The sequence below is a fragment of the Euprymna scolopes genome, chromosome 15 (assembly GCF_053919585.1).
Source record: "Euprymna scolopes isolate OS-2025 chromosome 15, ASM5391958v1, whole genome shotgun sequence".
In the NCBI taxonomy this organism is placed as follows: Eukaryota; Metazoa; Mollusca; class Cephalopoda; order Sepiida; family Sepiolidae; genus Euprymna; species Euprymna scolopes.
Genome location: NC_136496.1, coordinates 63794553 through 63816270, shown reverse-complemented (window position 1 = coordinate 63816270; position 21718 = coordinate 63794553). Strand labels below are relative to the sequence as shown.

The window sequence follows — 21718 nt, the reverse complement described above, 5'->3', positions numbered from 1 at the left end:
AAAACTAGAAGATATCTAAAATATATAATGTATCAAAACTAGAAGATATCTTAAATATATAATATATCAAAACTAGAAGATATCTAAAATATATAATGTATACAGAACTAGAAGATATCTAAAATATATAATGTATACAGAACTAGAAGATATCTAAAATATATAATGTATACAGAACTAGAAGATATCTAAAATATATAATGTATACAGAACTAGAAGATATCTAAAATATATAATGTATACAGAACTAGAAGATGTCTAAAATATATAATGTATCAAAACTAGAAGATATCTAAAATATATAATGTATCAAAACTAGAAGATATCTAAAAAATATAATGTATCAAAACTAGAAGATATCTAAAATATATAATGTATCAAAACTAGAAGATATCTTAAATATATAATATATCAAAACTAGAAGATATCTAAAATATATAATGTATACAGAACTAGAAGATATCTAAAATATATAATGTATACAGAACTAGAAGATATCTAAAATATATAATGTATACAGAACTAGAAGATATCTAAAATATATAATGTATACAGAACTAGAAGATGTCTAAAATATATAATGTATCAAAACTAGAAGATATCTAAAATATATAATGTATCAAAACTAGAAGATATCTAAAATATACTATGTATCAAAACTAGAAGATATCTAAAATATATAATGTATCAAAACTAGAAGATATCTAAAATATATAATGTATCAAAACTAGAAGATACCTAAAATATATAATGTATCAAAACTAGAAAATATCTAAAATATATAATGTATACAGAACTAGAAAATATCTAAAATATATAATGTATCAAAACTAGAAGATATCTGAAATATATAATATATCAAAACTAGAAAATATCTAAAATATATAATGTATCAAAACTAGAAAGTATCTAAAATATATAATGTATCAAAACTAGAAAATATCTAAAATATATAATGCATCAAAACTAGAAGATATCTAAAATATATAATATATAAAAACTAGAAGATATCTAAAATATATAATATATCAAAACTAGAAGATATCTAAAATATATAATATATAAAAACTAGAAGATATCTAAAATATATAATGTATCAAAACTAAAAAATATCTAAAATATATAATGTATCAAAACTAGAAGATATCTAAAATATATAATTTATCAAATCTAGAAGATATCTAAAATATATAATGTATCAAAACTAGAAAATATCTAAAATATACAATGTATCAAAACTAGAAGATATCTAAAAAATATAATGTATCAAAACTAGAAAGTATCTAAAATATATAATGTATCAAAACTAGAAGATATCTAAAATATATAATGTATCAAAACTAGAAGATATCTAAAATATATAATGTATACAGAACTAGAAGATATCTAAAATATATAATGTATCAAAACTAGAAGATATCTAAAATATATAATGTATAAAAACTAAAAGATATCTAAAATATATAATACATAAAAACTAGAAGATATCTAAAATATATAATGTATCAAAACTAGAAAATATCTAAAGTATATAATGTATCAAAACTTGAAGATATCTAAAATATATAATATTTTATAACTAGAAGATATCTAAAATATATAATGTATCAAAACTAGAAGATATCTAAAATATATAATGTATCAAAACTAGAAGATATCTAAAATATATAATATATCAAAACTAGAAGATATCTAAAATATATAATATATGACAACTAGAAGATATCTAAAATATATAATGTATACAGAACTAGAAGATGTCTAAAATATATAATGTATCAAAACTAGAAGATATCTGAAATATATAATATATCAAAACTAGAAAATATCTAAAATATATAATGTATCAAAACTAGAAGATATCTAAAATATATAATGTATCAAAACTAGAAGATATCTAAAATATATAATATATAAAAACTAGAAGATATCTAAAATATATAATATATCAAAACTAGAAGAGATCTAAAATATATAATGTATCAAAACTAGAAGATATCTTAAATATATAATATATCAAAACTAGAAGATTTCTAAAATATATAATGTATCAAAACTAGAAGATATCTAAAATATATAATGTATCAAAACTAGAAGATATCTAAAATATATAATGTATACAGAACTAGAAGATATCTAAAATATATAATGTATCAAAACTAGAAGATATCTAAAATATATAATGTATACAGAACTAGAAGATATCTAAAATATATAATGTATCAAAACTAGAAGATATCTAAAATATATAATGTATCAAAACTAGAAGATATCTAAAATATATAATATATAAAAACTAGAAGATATCTAAAATATATAATATATCAAAACTAGAAGATATCTAAAATATATAATGTATCAAAACTAGAAGATGTCTAAAATATATAATATATCAAAACTAGAAGATATCTGAAATATATAATATATCAAAACTAGAAAATATCTAAAATATATAATGTATCAAAACTAGAAGATATCTAAAATATATAATGTATCAAAACTAGAAGATATCTAAAATATATAATATATAAAAACTAGAAGATATCTAAAATATATAATATATCAAAACTAGAAGATATCTAAAATATATAATGTATCAAAACCAGAAGATCTCTAAAATATATAATGTATCAAAACTAGAAGATATCTGAAATATATAATATATCAAAACTAGAAGATATCTAAAATATATAATATATCAAAACTAGAAGATATCTAAAATATATAATATATCAAAACTAGAAGATATCTAAAATATATAATGTATACAGAACTAGAAGATATCTAAAATATATAATGTATACAGAACTAGAAGATATCTAAAATATATAATGTATACAGAACTAGAAGATATCTAAAATATATAATGTATACAGAACTAGAAGATATCTAAAATATATAATGTATACAGAACAAGAAGATGTCTAAAATATATAATGTCTCAAAACTAGAAGATATCTAAAATATATAATGTATCAAAACTAGAAGATATCTAAAAAATATAATGTATCAAAACTAGAAGATATCTAAAATATATAATGTATCAAAACTAGAAGATATCTTAAATATATAATATATCAAAACTAGAAGATATCTAAAATATATAATGTATACAGAACTAGAAGATATCTAAAATATATAATGTATACAGAACTAGAAGATATCTAAAATATATAATGTATACAGAACTAGAAGATATCTAAAATATATAATGTATACAGAACTAGAAGATATCTAAAATATATAATGTATACAGAACTAGAAGATGTCTAAAATATATAATGTATCAAAACTAGAAGATATCTAAAATATATAATGTATCAAAACTAGAAGATATCTAAAATATATAATGTATCAAAACTAGAAGATATCTAAAATATATAATGTATCAAAACTAGAAGATATCTAAAATATATAATGTATCAAAACTAGAAGATACCTAAAATATATAATATATCAAAACTAGAAAATATCTAAAATATATAATGTATCAAAACTAGAAGATATCTAAAATATATAATGTATACAGAACTAGAAAATATCTAAAATATATAATGTATCTAATCTAGAAAATATCTAAAATATATAATGTATCAAAACTAGAAGATGTCTAAAATATATAATATATCAAAACTAGAAAATATCTTAAATATATAATGTATCAAAACTAGAAAATATCAAAAATATATAATGTATACAGAACTAGAAAATATCTAAAATATATAATGTATCAAAACTAGAAGATATCTGAAATATATAATATATCAAAACTAGAAAATATCAAAAATATATAATGTATCAAAACTAGAAAGTATCTAAAATATATAATGTATCAAAACTAGAAAATATCTAAAATATATAATGCATCAAAACTAGAAGATATCTAAAATATATAATATATAAAAACTAGAAGATATCTAAAATATATAATATATCAAAACTAGAAGATATCTAAAATATATAATATATAAAAACTAGAAGATATCTAAAATATATAATGTATCAAAACTAGAAAATATCTAAAATATATAATGTATGAAAACTAGAAGATATCTAAAATACATAATGTATCAAATCGAGAAAATATCTAAAATATATAATGTATCAAAACTAGAAAATATCTAAAATATATAATGTATCAAAACTAGAAGATATCTAAAATATATAATGTATCAAAACTAGAAAATATCTAAAATATATAATGTATCAAAACTAGAAGATATCTAAAATATATAATGTATCAAAACTAGAAAGTATCTAAAATATATAATGTATCAAAACTAGAAGATATCTAAAATATATAATGTATCAAAACTAGAAGATATCTAAAATATATAATGTATACAGAACTAGAAGATATCTAAAATATATAATGTATCAAAACTAGAAAATATCTAAAATATATAATGTATCAAAACTAGAAGATATCTAAAATATATAATTATAAAAACTAGAAGATATCTAAAATATATAATGTATCAAAACTCAAAAATATCTAATGTATATAATGTATCAAAACTTGAAGATATCTAAAATATATAATATTTAATAACTAGAAGATATCTAAAATATATAATGTATCAAAACTAGAAGATATCTAAAATATATAATGTATCAAAACTAGAAGATATCTAAAATATATAATATATAAAAACTAGAAGATATCTAAAATATATAATATATCAAAACTAGAAGATATCTAAAATATATAATGTATCAAAACTAGAAGATATCTAAAATATATAATATATCAAAACTAGAAGATATCTAAAATATATAATATATCAAAACTAGAAAATATCTAAAATATATAATGTATCAAAACTAGAAGATATCTAAAATATATAATGTATCAAAACTAGAAGATATCTAAAATATATAATGTATCAAAACTAGAAGATATCTAAAATATATAATGTATAGAGAACTAGAAGATATCTAAAATATATAATGTATCAAAACTAGAAGATATCTAAAATATATAATGTATACAGAACTAGAAGATATCTAAAATATATAATGTATCAAAACTAGAAGATATCTAAAATATATAATGTATCAAAACTAGAAGATATCTAAAATATATAATATATCAAAACTAGAAGATATCTAAAATATATAATATATCAAAACTAGAAGATATCTAAAATATATAATGTATCAAAACTAGAAGATATCACAAATATATAATATATCAAAACTAGAAAATATCTAAAATATATAATGTATCAAAACTAGAAGATATCTAAAATATATAATGTATCAAAACTAGAAGATATCTAAAATATATAATATATCAAAACTAGAAGATATCTAAAATATATAATATATCAAAACTAGAAGATATCTAAAATATATAATGTATCAAAACTAGAAGATTTCTAAAATATATAATGTATCAAAACTAGAAGATATCTAAAATATATAATGTATCAAAACTAGAAGATATGTAAAATATATAATGTATACAGAACTAGAAGATATCTAAAATATATAATGTATCAAAACTAGAAGATATCTAAAATATATAATATATACAGAACTAGAAGATATCTAAAATATATAATGTATCAAAACTGGAAAATATCTAAAATATATAATATATAAAAACTAGAAGATATCTAAAATATATAATATATCAAAACTAGAAGATATCTAAAATATATAATGTATCAAAACTAGAAGATGTCTAAAATATATAATGTATCAAAACTAGAAGATATCTGAAATATATAATATATCCGAACTAGAAAATATCTAAAATATATAATGTATCAAAACTAGAAGATATCTAAAATATATAATGTATCAAAACTAGAAGATATCTAAAATATATAATATAAAAACTAGAAGATATCTTAAATATATAATATATCAAAACTAGAAGATATCTAAAATATATAATGTATCAAAACTAGAAGATATCTTAAATATATAATATATCAAAACTAGAAGATATCTAAAATGTATAATGTATACAGAACTAGAAGATATCTAAAATATATAATGTATGCAGAACTAGAAGATATCTAAAATATATAATGTATACAGAACTAGAAGATATCTAAAATATATAATGTATACAGAACTAGAAGATATCTAAAATATATAATGTATACAGAACTAGAAGATGTCTAAAATATATAATGTATCAAAACTAGAAGATATCTAAAATATATAATGTATCAAAACTAGAAGATATCTAAAAAATATAATGTATCAAAACTAGAAGATATCTAAAATATATAATGTATCAAAACTAGAAGATATCTTAAATATATAATATATCAAAACTAGAAGATATCTAAAATATATAATGTATACAGAACTAGAAGATATCTAAAATATATAATGTATACAGAACTAGAAGATATCTAAAATATATAATGTATACAGAACTAGAAGATATCTAAAATATATAATGTATACAGAACTAGAAGATGTCTAAAATAAATAATGTATCAAAACTAGAAGATATCTAAAATATATAATGTATCAAAAATAGAAGATATCTAAAATATATAATGTATCAAAACTAAAAGATATCTAAAATATATAATGTATCAAAACTAGAAGATATCTAAAATATATAATGTATCAAAACTAGAAGATACCTAAAATATATAATATATCAAAACTAGAAAATATCTAAAATATATAATGTATCAAAACTAGAAGATATCTAAAATATATAATATATCAAAACTAGAAAATATCTAAAATATATAATGTATCAAAACTAGAAAATATCTAAAATATATAATGTATACAGAACTAGAAAATATCTAAAATATATAATGTATCAAAACTAGAAGATATCTGAAATATATAAAATATCAAAACTAGAAAATATCTAAAATATATAATGTATCAAAACTAGAAAGTATCTAAAATATATAATGTATAAAAACTAGAAAATATCTAAAATATATAATGCATCAAAACTAGAAGATATCTAAAATATATAATATATAAAAACTAGAAGATATCTAAAATATATAATATATCAAAACTAGAAGATATCTAAAATATATAATATATAAAAACTAGAAGATATCTAAAATATATAATGTATCAAAACTAGAAAATATCAAAAATATATAATGTATCAAAACTAGAAGATATCTAAAATATATAATGTATCAAATCTAGAAAATATCTAAAATATATGATGTATCAAAACTAGAAAATATCTTAAATATATAATGTATCAAAACTAGAAGATATCTAAAATATATAATGTATCAAAACTAGAAAATATCTAAAATATATAATGTATCAAAACTAGAAGATATCTAAAATATATAATGTATCAAAACTAGAAAGTATCTAAAATATATAATGTATCAAAACTAGAAGATATCTAAAATATATAATGTATCAAATCTAGAAGATATCTAAAATATATAATGTATACAGAACTAGAAGATATCTAAAATATATAATGTATCAAAACTAGAAAATATCTAAAATATATAATGTATCAAAACTAGAAGATATCTAAAATATATAATACATAAAAACTAGAAGATATCTAAAATATATAATGTATCAAAACTAGAATATATCTAAAGTATATAATGTATCAAAACTTGAAGATATCTAAAATATATAATATTTAATAACTAGAAGATATCTAAAATATATAATGTATCAAAACTAGAAGATATCTAAAATATATAATGTATCAAAACTAGAAGATATCTAAAATATATAATATATAAAAACTAGAAGATATCTAAAATATATAATATATGAAAACTAGAAGATATCTAAAATATATAATGTATCAAAACTAGAAGATGTCTAAAATATATAATGTATAAAAACTAGAAGATATCTGAAATATATAATATATCAAAACTAGAAAATATCTAAAATATATAATGTATACAGAACTAGAAGATATCTAAAATATATAATGTATCAAAACTAGAAGATTTCTAAAATATATAATGTATCAAAACTAGAAGATATCTAAAATATATAATGTATCAAAACTAGAAGATATCTAAAATATATAATGTATACAGAACTAGAAGATATCTAAAATATATAATGTATCAAAACTAGAAGATATCTAAAATATATAATGTATACAGAACTAGAAGATATCTAAAATATATAATATATCAAAACTAGAAGATATCTAAAATATATAATGTATCAAAACTAGAAGATATCTAAAATATATAATATATCAAAACTAGAAGATCTAAAATATATAATATATCAAAACTAGAAGATATCTAAAATATATAATGTATCAAAACTAGAAGATGTCTAAAATATATAATGTATCAAAACTAGAAGATATCTGAAATATATAATATATCAAAACTAGAAAATATCTAAAATATATAATGTATCAAAACTAGAAGATATCTAAAATATATAATGTATCAAAACTAGAAGATATCTAAAATATATAATATATAAAAACTAGAAGATATCTAAAATATATAATATATCAAAACTAGAAGATATCTAAAATATATAATGTATCAAAACTAGAAGATTTCTAAAATATATAATGTATGCAGAACTAGAAGATATCTAAAATATATAATGTATCAAAACTAGAAGATATCTAAAATATATAATGTATACAGAACTAGAAGATATCTAAAATATATAATGTATCAAAACTAGAAGATATCTAAACTATATAATGTATACAGAACTAGAAGATATCTAAAATATATAATGTATCAAAACTAGAAAATATCTAAAATATATAATATATAAAAACTAGAAGATATCTAAAATATATAATATATCAAAACTAGAAGATATCTAAAATATATAATGTATCAAAACTAGAAGATGTCTAAAATATATAATGTATCAAAACTAGAAGATATCTGAAATATATAATATATCAAAACTAGAAAATATCTAAAATATATAATGTATCAAATCTAGAAGATATCTAAAATATATAATGTATCAAAACTAGAAGATATCTAAAATATATAATATATAAAAACTAGAAGATATCTAAAATATATAATATATCAAAACTAGAAGATATCTAAAATATATAATGTATCAAAACTAGAAGATGTCTAAAATATATAATGTATCAAAACTAGAAGATATCTGAAATATATAATATATCAAAACTAGAAGATATCTAAAATATATAATATATCAAAACTAGAAGATATCTAAAATATATAATGTATCAAAACTAGAAGATATCTGAAATATATAATATATCAAAACTAGAAGATATCTAAAATATATAATGTATCAAAACTAGAAGATATCTAAAATATATAATGTATCAAAACTAGAAGATACCTAAAATATATAATATATCAAAACTAGAAGATATCTAAAATATATAATATATCAAAACTAGAAGATACTTAAAATATATAATGTATCAAAACTAGAAGATATCTGAAATATATAATATATCAAAAGTAGAAAATATCTAAAATATATAATGTATCAAAACTAGAAGATATCTAAAATATATAATATATCAAAACTAGAAGATATCTAAAATATATAATATATCAAAACTAGAATATATCTAAAATATATAATATATCAAAACTAGAAGATATCTAAAATATATAATATATCAAAACTAGAAGATATCTAAAATATATAATGTATCAAAACTAGAAGATATCTAAAATATATAATGCATCAAAACTAGAAGATATCTAAAATATATAATGCATCAAAACTAGAAAATATCTAAAATATATAATGTATCAAAACTAGAAAATATCTAAAATATATAATGTATCAAAACTAGAAGATATCTAAAATATATAATATATCAAAACTAGAAGATATCTAAAATATATAATGTATCAAAACTAGAAGATATCTAAAATATATAATATATCAAAACTAGAAGATATCTAAAATATATAATATATCAAAACTAGAAGATATCTAAAATATATAATATATCAAAACTAGAAGATATCTAAAATATATAATGTATCAAAACTAGAAGATATCTAAAATATATAATGTATCAAAACTAGAAGATATCTAAAAAATATAATGTATCAAAACTAGAAGATATCTAAAATATATAATGTATCAAAACTAGAAGATATCTTAAATATATAATATATCAAAACTAGAAGATATCTAAAATATATAATGTATACAGAACTAGAAGATATCTAAAATATATAATGTATACAGAACTAGAAGATATCTAAAATATATAATGTATACAGAACTAGAAGATATCTAAAATATATAATGTATACAGAACTAGAAGATATCTAAAATATATAATGTATACAGAACTAGAAGATGTCTAAAATATATAATGTATCAAAACTAGAAGATATCTAAAATATATAATGTATCAAAACTAGAAGATATCTAAAATATATAATGTATCAAAACTAGAAGATATCTAAAATATATAATGTATCAAAACTAGAAGATATCTAAAATATATAATGTATCAAAACTAGAAGATACCTAAAATATATAATATATCAAAACTAGAAAATATCTAAAATATATAATGTATCAAAACTAGAAGATATCTAAAATATATAATGTATACAGAACTAGAAAATATCTAAAATATATAATGTATCTAATCTAGAAAATATCTAAAATATATAATGTATCAAAACTAGAAGATGTCTAAAATATATAATATATCAAAACTAGAAAATATCTTAAATATATAATGTATCAAAACTAGAAAATATCAAAAATATATAATGTATACAAAACTAGAAAATATCTAAAATATATAATGTATCAAAACTAGAAGATATCTGAAATATATAATATATCAAAACTAGAAAATATCAAAAATATATAATGTATCAAAACTAGAAAGTATCTAAAATATATAATGTATCAAAACTAGAAAATATCTAAAATATATAATGCATCAAAACTAGAAGATATCTAAAATATATAATATATAAAAACTAGAAGATATCTAAAATATATAATATATCAAAACTAGAAGATATCTAAAATATATAATATATAAAAACTAGAAGATATCTAAAATATATAATGTATCAAAACTAGAAAATATCTAAAATATATAATGTATGAAAACTAGAAGATATCTAAAATACATAATGTATCAAATCGAGAAAATATCTAAAATATATAATGTATCAAAACTAGAAAATATCTAAAATATATAATGTATCAAAACTAGAAGATATCTAAAATATATAATGTATCAAAACTAGAAAATATCTAAAATATATAATGTATCAAAACTAGAAGATATCTAAAATATATAATGTATCAAAACTAGAAAGTATCTAAAATATATAATGTATCAAAACTAGAAGATATCTAAAATATATAATGTATCAAAACTAGAAGATATCTAAAATATATAATGTATACAGAACTAGAAGATATCTAAAATATATTATGTATCAAAACTAGAAAATATCTAAAATATATAATGTATCAAAACTAGAAGATATCTAAAATATATAATTATAAAAACTAGAAGATATCTAAAATATATAATGTATCAAAACTCAAAAATATCTAATGTATATAATGTATCAAAACTTGAAGATATCTAAAATATATAATATTTAATAACTAGAAGATATCTAAAATATATAATGTATCAAAACTAGAAGATATCTAAAATATATAATGTATCAAAACTAGAAGATATCTAAAATATATAATATATAAAAACTAGAAGATATCTAAAATATATAATATATCAAAACTAGAAGATATCTAAAATATATAATGTATCAAAACTAGAAGATATCTAAAATATATAATATATCAAAACTAGAAGATATCTAAAATATATAATATATCAAAACTAGAAAATATCTAAAATATATAATGTATCAAAACTAGAAGATATCTAAAATATATAATGTATCAAAACTAGAAGATATCTAAAATATATAATGTATCAAAACTAGAAGATATCTAAAATATATAATGTATAGAGAACTAGAAGATATCTAAAATATATAATGTATCAAAACTAGAAGATATCTAAAATATATAATGTATACAGAACTAGAAGATATCTAAAATATATAATGTATCAAAACTAGAAGATATCTAAAATATATAATGTATCAAAACTAGAAGATATCTAAAACATATAATATATCAAAACTAGAAGATATCTAAAATATATAATATATCAAAACTAGAAGATATCTAAAATATATAATGTATCAAAACTAGAAGATATCACAAATATATAATATATCAAAACTAGAAAATATCTAAAATATATAATGTATCAAAACTAGAAGATATCTAAAATATATAATGTATCAAAACTAGAAGATATCTAAAATATATAATATATCAAAACTAGAAGATATCTAAAATATATAATATATCAAAACTAGAAGATATCTAAAATATATAATGTATCAAAACTAGAAGATTTCTAAAATATATAATGTATCAAAACTAGAAGATATCTAAAATATATAATGTATCAAAACTAGAAGATATGTAAAATATATAATGTATACAGAACTAGAAGATATCTAAAATATATAATGTATCAAAACTAGAAGATATCTAAAATATATAATATATACAGAACTAGAAGATATCTAAAATATATAATGTATCAAAACTGGAAAATATCTAAAATATATAATATATAAAAACTAGAAGATATCTAAAATATATAATATATCAAAACTAGAAGATATCTAAAATATATAATGTATCAAAACTAGAAGATGTCTAAAATATATAATGTATCAAAACTAGAAGATATCTGAAATATATAATATATCCGAACTAGAAAATATCTAAAATATATAATGTATCAAAACTAGAAGATATCTAAAATATATAATGTATCAAAACTAGAAGATATCTAAAATATATAATATAAAAACTAGAAGATATCTTAAATATATAATATATCAAAACTAGAAGATATCTAAAATATATAATGTATCAAAACTAGAAGATATCTTAAATATATAATATATCAAAACTAGAAGATATCTAAAATGTATAATGTATACAGAACTAGAAGATATCTAAAATATATAATGTATGCAGAACTAGAAGATATCTAAAATATATAATGTATACAGAACTAGAAGATGTCTAAAATATATAATGTATCAAAACTAGAAGATATCTAAAATATATAATGTATCAAAACTAGAAGATATCTAAAAAATATAATGTATCAAAACTAGAAGATATCTAAAATATATAATGTATCAAAACTAGAAGATATCTTAAATATATAATATATCAAAACTAGAAGATATCTAAAATATATAATGTATACAGAACTAGAAGATATCTAAAATATATAATGTATACAGAACTAGAAGATATCTAAAATATATAATGTATACAGAACTAGAAGATATCTAAAATATATAATGTATACAGAACTAGAAGATGTCTAAAATATATAATGTATCAAAACTAGAAGATATCTAAAATATATAATGTATCAAAACTAGAAGATATCTAAAATATATAATGTATCAAAACTAAAAGATATCTAAAATATATAATGTATCAAAACTAGAAGATATCTAAAATATATAATGTATCAAAACTAGAAGATACCTAAAATATATAATATATCAAAACTAGAAAATATCTAAAATATATAATGTATCAAAACTAGAAGATATCTAAAATATATAATATATCAAAACTAGAAAATATCTAAAATATATAATGTATCAAAACTAGAAAATATCTAAAATATATAATGTATACAGAACTAGAAAATATCTAAAATATATAATGTATCAAAACTAGAAGATATCTGAAATATATAAAATATCAAAACTAGAAAATATCTAAAATATATAATGTATCAAAACTAGAAAGTATCTAAAATATATAATGTATAAAAACTAGAAAATATCTAAAATATATAATGCATCAAAACTAGAAGATATCTAAAATATATAATATATAAAAACTAGAAGATATCTAAAATATATAATATATCAAAACTAGAAGATATCTAAAATATATAATATATAAAAACTAGAAGATATCTAAAATATATAATGTATCAAAACTAGAAAATATCAAAAATATATAATGTATCAAAACTAGAAGATATCTAAAATATATAATGTATCAAATCTAGAAAATATCTAAAATATATGATGTATCAAAACTAGAAAATATCTTAAATATATAATGTATCAAAACTAGAAGATATCTAAAATATATAATGTATCAAAACTAGAAAATATCTAAAATATATAATGTATCAAAACTAGAAGATATCTAAAATATATAATGTATCAAAACTAGAAAGTATCTAAAATATATAATGTATCAAAACTAGAAGATATCTAAAATATATAATGTATCAAATCTAGAAGATATCTAAAATATATAATGTATACAGAACTAGAAGATATCTAAAATATATAATGTATCAAAACTAGAAAATATCTAAAATATATAATGTATCAAAACTAGAAGATATCTAAAATATATAATACATAAAAACTAGAAGATATCTAAAATATATAATGTATCAAAACTAGAATATATCTAAAGTATATAATGTATCAAAACTTGAAGATATCTAAAATATATAATATTTAATAACTAGAAGATATCTAAAATATATAATGTATCAAAACTAGAAGATATCTAAAATATATAATGTATCAAAACTAGAAGATATCTAAAATATATAATATATAAAAACTAGAAGATATCTAAAATATATAATATATGAAAACTAGAAGATATCTAAAATATATAATGTATCAAAACTAGAAGATGTCTAAAATATATAATGTATAAAAACTAGAAGATATCTGAAATATATAATATATCAAAACTAGAAAATATCTAAAATATATAATGTATACAGAACTAGAAGATATCTAAAATATATAATGTATCAAAACTAGAAGATTTCTAAAATATATAATGTATCAAAACTAGAAGATATCTAAAATATATAATGTATCAAAACTAGAAGATATCTAAAATATATAATGTATACAGAACTAGAAGATATCTAAAATATATAATGTATCAAAACTAGAAGATATCTAAAATATATAATGTATACAGAACTAGAAGATATCTAAAATATATAATATATCAAAACTAGAAGATATCTAAAATATATAATGTATCAAAACTAGAAGATATCTAAAATATATAATATATCAAAACTAGAAGATCTAAAATATATAATATATCAAAACTAGAAGATATCTAAAATATATAATGTATCAAAACTAGAAGATGTCTAAAATATATAATGTATCAAAACTAGAAGATATCTGAAATATATAATATATCAAAACTAGAAAATATCTAAAATATATAATGTATCAAAACTAGAAGATATCTAAAATATATAATGTATCAAAACTAGAAGATATCTAAAATATATAATATTTAAAAACTAGAAGATATCTGAAATATATAATATATCAAAACTAGAAGATATCTAAAATATATAATGTATCAAAACTAGAAGATTTCTAAAATATATAATGTATGCAGAACTAGAAGATATCTAAAATATATAATGTATCAAAACTAGAAGATATCTAAAATATATAATGTATACAGAACTAGAAGATATCTAAAATATATAATGTATCAAAACTAGAAGATATCTAAACTATATAATATATACAGAACTAGAAGATATCTAAAATATATAATGTATCAAAACTAGAAAATATCTAAAATATATAATATATAAAAACTAGAAGATATCTAAAATATATAATATATCAAAACTAGAAGATATCTAAAATATATAATGTATCAAAACTAGAAGATGTCTAAAATATATAATGTATCAAAACTAGAAGATATCTGAAATATATAATATATCAAAACTAGAAAATATCTAAAATATATAATGTATCAAATCTAGAAGATATCTAAAATATATAATGTATCAAAACTAGAAGATATCTAAAATATATAATATATAAAAACTAGAAGATATCTAAAATATATAATATATCAAAACTAGAAGATATCTAAAATATATAATGTATCAAAACTAGAAGATGTCTAAAATATATAATGTATCAAAACTAGAAGATATCTGAAATATATAATATATCAAAACTAGAAGATATCTAAAATATATAATATATCAAAACTAGAAGATATCTAAAATATATAATGTATCAAAACTAGAAGATATCTGAAATATATAATATATCAAAACTAGAAGATATCTAAAATATATAATGTATCAAAACTAGAAGATATCTAAAATATATAATGTATCAAAACTAGAAGATACCTAAAATATATAATATATCAAAACTAGAAGATATCTAAAATATATAATATATCAAAACTAGAAGATACTTAAAATATATAATGTATCAAAACTAGAAGATATCTGAAATATATAATATATCAAAAGTAGAAAATATCTAAAATATATAATGTATCAAAACTAGAAGATATCTAAAATATATAATATATCAAAACTAGAAGATATCTAAAATATATAATATATCAAAACTAGAATATATCTAAAATATATAATATATCAAAACTAGAAGATATCTAAAATATATAATATATCAAAACTAGAAGATATCTAAAATATATAATGTATCAAAACTAGAAGATATCTAAAATATATAATGCATCAAAACTAGAAGATATCTAAAATATATAATGCATCAAAACTAGAAAATATCTAAAATATATAATGTATCAAAACTAGAAAATATCTAAAATATATAATGTATCAAAACTAGAAGATATCTAAAATATATAATATATCAAAACTAGAAGATATCTAAAATATATAATGTATCAAAACTAGAAGATATCTAAAATATATAATATATCAAAACTAGAAGATATCTAAAATATATAATATATCAAAACTAGAAGATATCTAAAATATATAATATATCAAAACTAGAAGATATCTAAAATATATAATGTATCAAAACTAGAAGATATCTAAAATATGTAATGTATCAAAACTAGAAGATATCTAAAATATATAATGTATCAAAACTAGAAGATATCTAAAATATATAATATATCAAAACTAGAAGATATCTAAAATATATAATGTATCAAAACTAGAAGATATCTAAAATATATAATGTATCAAAACTAGAAGATATCTAAAATATATAATGCATCAAAACTAGAAGATATCTAAAATATATAATGCATCAAAACTAGAAGATATCTAAAATATATAATATATCAAAACTAGAAGATATCTAAAATATATAATGTATCAAAACTAGAAGATATCTTAAATATATAATGTATCAAAACTAGAAGATATCTAAAATATATAATATATCAAAACTAGAAAATATCTAAAATATATAATATATCAAAACTAGAAGATATCTAAAATATATAATGTATCAAAACTAGAAGATATCTAAAATATATAATGTATCAAAACTAGAAGATATCTAAAATATATAATATATCAAAACTAGAAGATATCTAAAATATATAATATATCAAAACTAGAAGATATCTAAAATATATAATGTATCAAAACTAGAAGATATCTAAAATATATAATATATCAAAACTAGAAGATATCTAAAATATATAATATATCAAAACTAGAAGATATCTAAAATATATAATGTATCAAAACTAGAAGATATCTAAAATATATAATATATCAAAACTAGAAGATATCTAAAATATATAATATATCAAAACTAGAAGATATCTAAAATATATAATGCATCAAAACTAGAAGATATCTAAAATATATAATATATCAAAACTAGAAGATATCTAAAATATATAATGTATCAAAACTAGAAGATATCTTAAATATATAATGTATCAAAACTAGAAGATATCTAAAATATATAATATATCAAAACTAGAAAATATCTAAAATATATAATATATCAAAACTAGAAGATATCTAAAATATATAATGTATCAAAACTAGAAGATATCTAAAATATATAATGTATCAAAACTAGAAGATATCTAAAATATATAATATATCAAAACTAGAAGATATCTAAAATATATAATATATCAAAACTAGAAGATATCTAAAATATATAATGTATCAAAACTAGAAGATATCTAAAATATATAATATATCAAAACTAGAAGATATCTAAAATATATAATATATCAAAACTAGAAGATATCTAAAATATATAATGTATCAAAATATGCCAAAGCCTATTTCTAGTTTTGCATTTTATGAATTAAAAGAACTAAATCTTTGCATGTATTCTGTTTATAACAAATGATTTCCCTTTTCTTGCGTCATTCATTTATGACAAACAATATAGTTTTTTTTTACTTTCAATGACACAGATATAAGCATACCTTAGTATTTATAGTTAACATTAGAATGTAGTTTAACACCAAGGGAGATGATCTCCAAACGAGAGATAACATTACTTATTATATATGGGTGGGTCAGTAATTACTATATTCACCACTGCATAGAGATTACACCAGGTAAAAGAACGTAAGTTTAATCTCCAATAAGTATTGTGGTAAAAACATACGATAAGGATATTGCATACAAATCTGTGTTAAATTTACAACAACATAGATTCACACATAGATTACTATTTGTTATTATCAATACATAAGATTTCTGCGGCAGTTGAATTCATATTTGTTGTCAGCGTATTGTTAAACACACACAAGGATGCACACGCAATAATACCACGAAAACGAAGCTGTTAAAACTGACATAGTCATATTGGACATACAAGGAGAAAGTAGCAACCTTAGTGGAAGTCAATTCTGCTAATGATACCTGCTTAAACAGACCTGAGAGAGAGAAGACAACGAAATGTCAAGATCTTATGTACAATTTGAAAAAGAAAAAGCAAAAAACAAAACAAAAACATTGGAATCTTAGGAAGGTCTCCATCATTCAAGTAATTGTTAGAAAAAAACTGAACGGCGAATATATCCTGTAAACCAAGTGCAATATAAATACAATTAGTTGTATATAAAATAGCGGTTAGAAACTTAAAAAAGAATCTTTTAGTTGAATTGACTGGAAAATTCGATGAATTTCTGACGTCCGGTAGGATACACCATTTCTAGCAATCACGCGCACATATACAGGGTCACCTCCCAAAAAAACGGGCTCCGTGTACACTTTATTAATTAGAGTTGGGGCCCGTTTTTAAATTGTTTATGCGTCATTGACGAAGATTGTCATTAGGCTAAATACTGTTCTTTTTATGTATGTATGTATGTATGTATGTATGTATGTATGTATGTATGAATTTATTTTCATGTTGATTAATTCTACATTCTAGCTTTCGATCAGCGGACGTGACTGATACCAAGCGCATGGAAAACGTGTGGCATTATCTTATCGTGTAGTTAACTGATGGAAGAGACTGCATCTACGTTTTCAACGATTTCGCAGCTTAGCATCTTATTCTAGTTCCTTAAACAAATTAATTACAGAACAATATAATATAAATATATCATAGTCTCTTATTGGCGTAATTGAGCGTTCTGTATCTATTCCCTACAGTTCACAGACGTTAGAGTCTTGAGAGCAATAGCATGATATTAAAATATTATAAATTGAAAATTAAGATAACGCCATTATTGAAGAAGACAAAATATAAAACATAATATATTGCGAAAATACATAAAATAACAAAAAAATACAAACATAAAATCACAAAAATAACTTGAAATGCCTGGAGGAGATACAGAACTAAGAAAAAGAAAAAAGGAATAAGAAAGAAAGAGTGAAGATATGAGAGGGAGGTGATGGAGGAGGTGGGTTGAAATTATTAGGTTGACATGAATGTTCTTGCGGAATTTTTTAATTTTCAGTTCAAAAGATATATTTTCAAATAAGTTTCCGTTTAATATCTTCACTTTATATATATCACTTTAAGAGCGTTTTTGCTCTATCTAATCGTTTAAATTACAATCGTTTAAAACAATTATGTCTTCATTACAGAACGTTGAATACCAGAATGACGACAGCAAATTCGTAATTTTTTTTTATTTCAATTCAAGTTAGGCCGAAAAGCTGGTGAAATATCTCCCGATATCAACGAAGCATTTGGCCCATTACCAATTACTGAACGTACTACACAATGGTGGTTTAAGAAATTTCATGGCGGCGACAAGAGTATTGCGGCGACAAGAGCGTAGCGGTCGGCCATCGGATGTTGACAACAATCAATTAAAAGCCTTAGTCGAAGCCAATGCACACAAATGTTCGAGAACGTTAGACGTAACGTACACAACGCTTTCCAGAGAAATTAGAAAGATAAAAATTATGATAAATTGATGCCTTACGAATTGAACGACAACCAAAAGAAATGCTGATATAAAATGTCATTTTCCCTTCTTTTACTCAACAAGAACGACCCGTTTCTTGACCCGTTTCTTGACCCGTTTCTTGACCCGTTTTTTGACCCGTTTCTTGACCCGGACTCTGATTTGCGGTGAAAAGTGGGTTCTCTTCCACAACCGGCAACGCTCAGCTCAGTAGTTAGACAACCATGCTCTCCAGACTTCTCACCTAACGATTACCATTTATTCAAGCATCTCAACAACTTTATGCGTGAGAAATGCTTAAAAAATGACAGCAATAAAAAAAAAACCCTTCAGCGACTTCATCGCCATCAGAAGGCGAGATTTTTACGTTATTGGCATAAACATACTTGCTTTGCGTTGGCAAAAGTGTATTGATTCTAATGGTGTTTATTTTCATCAATCTTTTTTTTTTGTAGCTGAAATATCTTCATCTTAAAACCGCAAGAACTTTGTTGTCAACCTAATATAACCACATGTAGGAGAATATAGGCTACATTAGATATATCACGTAGATAGAAAAGGACGTCTGGCTTTTAAGAAGGCGAATAATAATAATAATAATAATAATAATAATAATAATAATAATAATAAGAAGAAGAAGAAGAAGAAGAAGAAGAAGAAGAAGAAAATGAAGAAGAAGAAGAAGAAAATGAAGAAGAAGAAACGGGGACAAGCTACCTAATAAATTTAGTTGCTTATCTTTTTATTTATTATTATAAGCTTATTTAATTTATGGCTAGGCTAGAGAAATACAATGGAATTAAAATGAAGTTTTTTTTATTTAATCAATTGCGAATGATGAAAATAATGATTAAAGTTTTAAATTTCAATACGTATACATATATATATATGTATGTATATATGTATGTATATATATATATGTATGTATATATATATATATATATATATATATATATATATATATATATATATATATATATATATGAGGCAGTTAAAAGAATAGAATAAGATCAATTATTTAAGAAGAAAATTATCGGGATAGTACAAAGCGCAACAAATTGATTTGGAGCTTTTACAGAAATCAACAAAGAAAGAAATTGACCAAATAAAACTATATACAAACACATATAGATTATATTCACATATACATATAGATGTATTCATTTATTCAATAAGGGTATACATCAATTAGAGGTGTAGGGTAAGTGGGACTCTTTATGCCATCATATTTCGAAACCTAATGCTTCTCATCAGAAGAGGAGAGAAGGAAAGAAGATGCTAGATAACATAATAGATATGCGACGTCTAGCGATAGTTACATTAGGAGCGAAACAAAATATTGATGCTGTTTCGGGTTCTTAATTGATCTCTGTAATATAGAAGGAGTATAGTTTTTATTAAATAATGCATATAGGTGCATAGTATGTTGTGATGGGGAGTTTAATATGTGGAC

At 19.3% G+C, this 21718-nt stretch overlaps 1 protein-coding gene across 6 annotated transcripts in view; it reads right to left on the bottom strand.

Moving 5' to 3' along the window:
• LOC145293843 (uncharacterized) overlaps positions 1-21718 on the bottom strand; it is a 682379-nt gene that overhangs the window by 143626 nt on the left and 517035 nt on the right. The gene's annotated exons all lie outside the window — the stretch shown is intronic.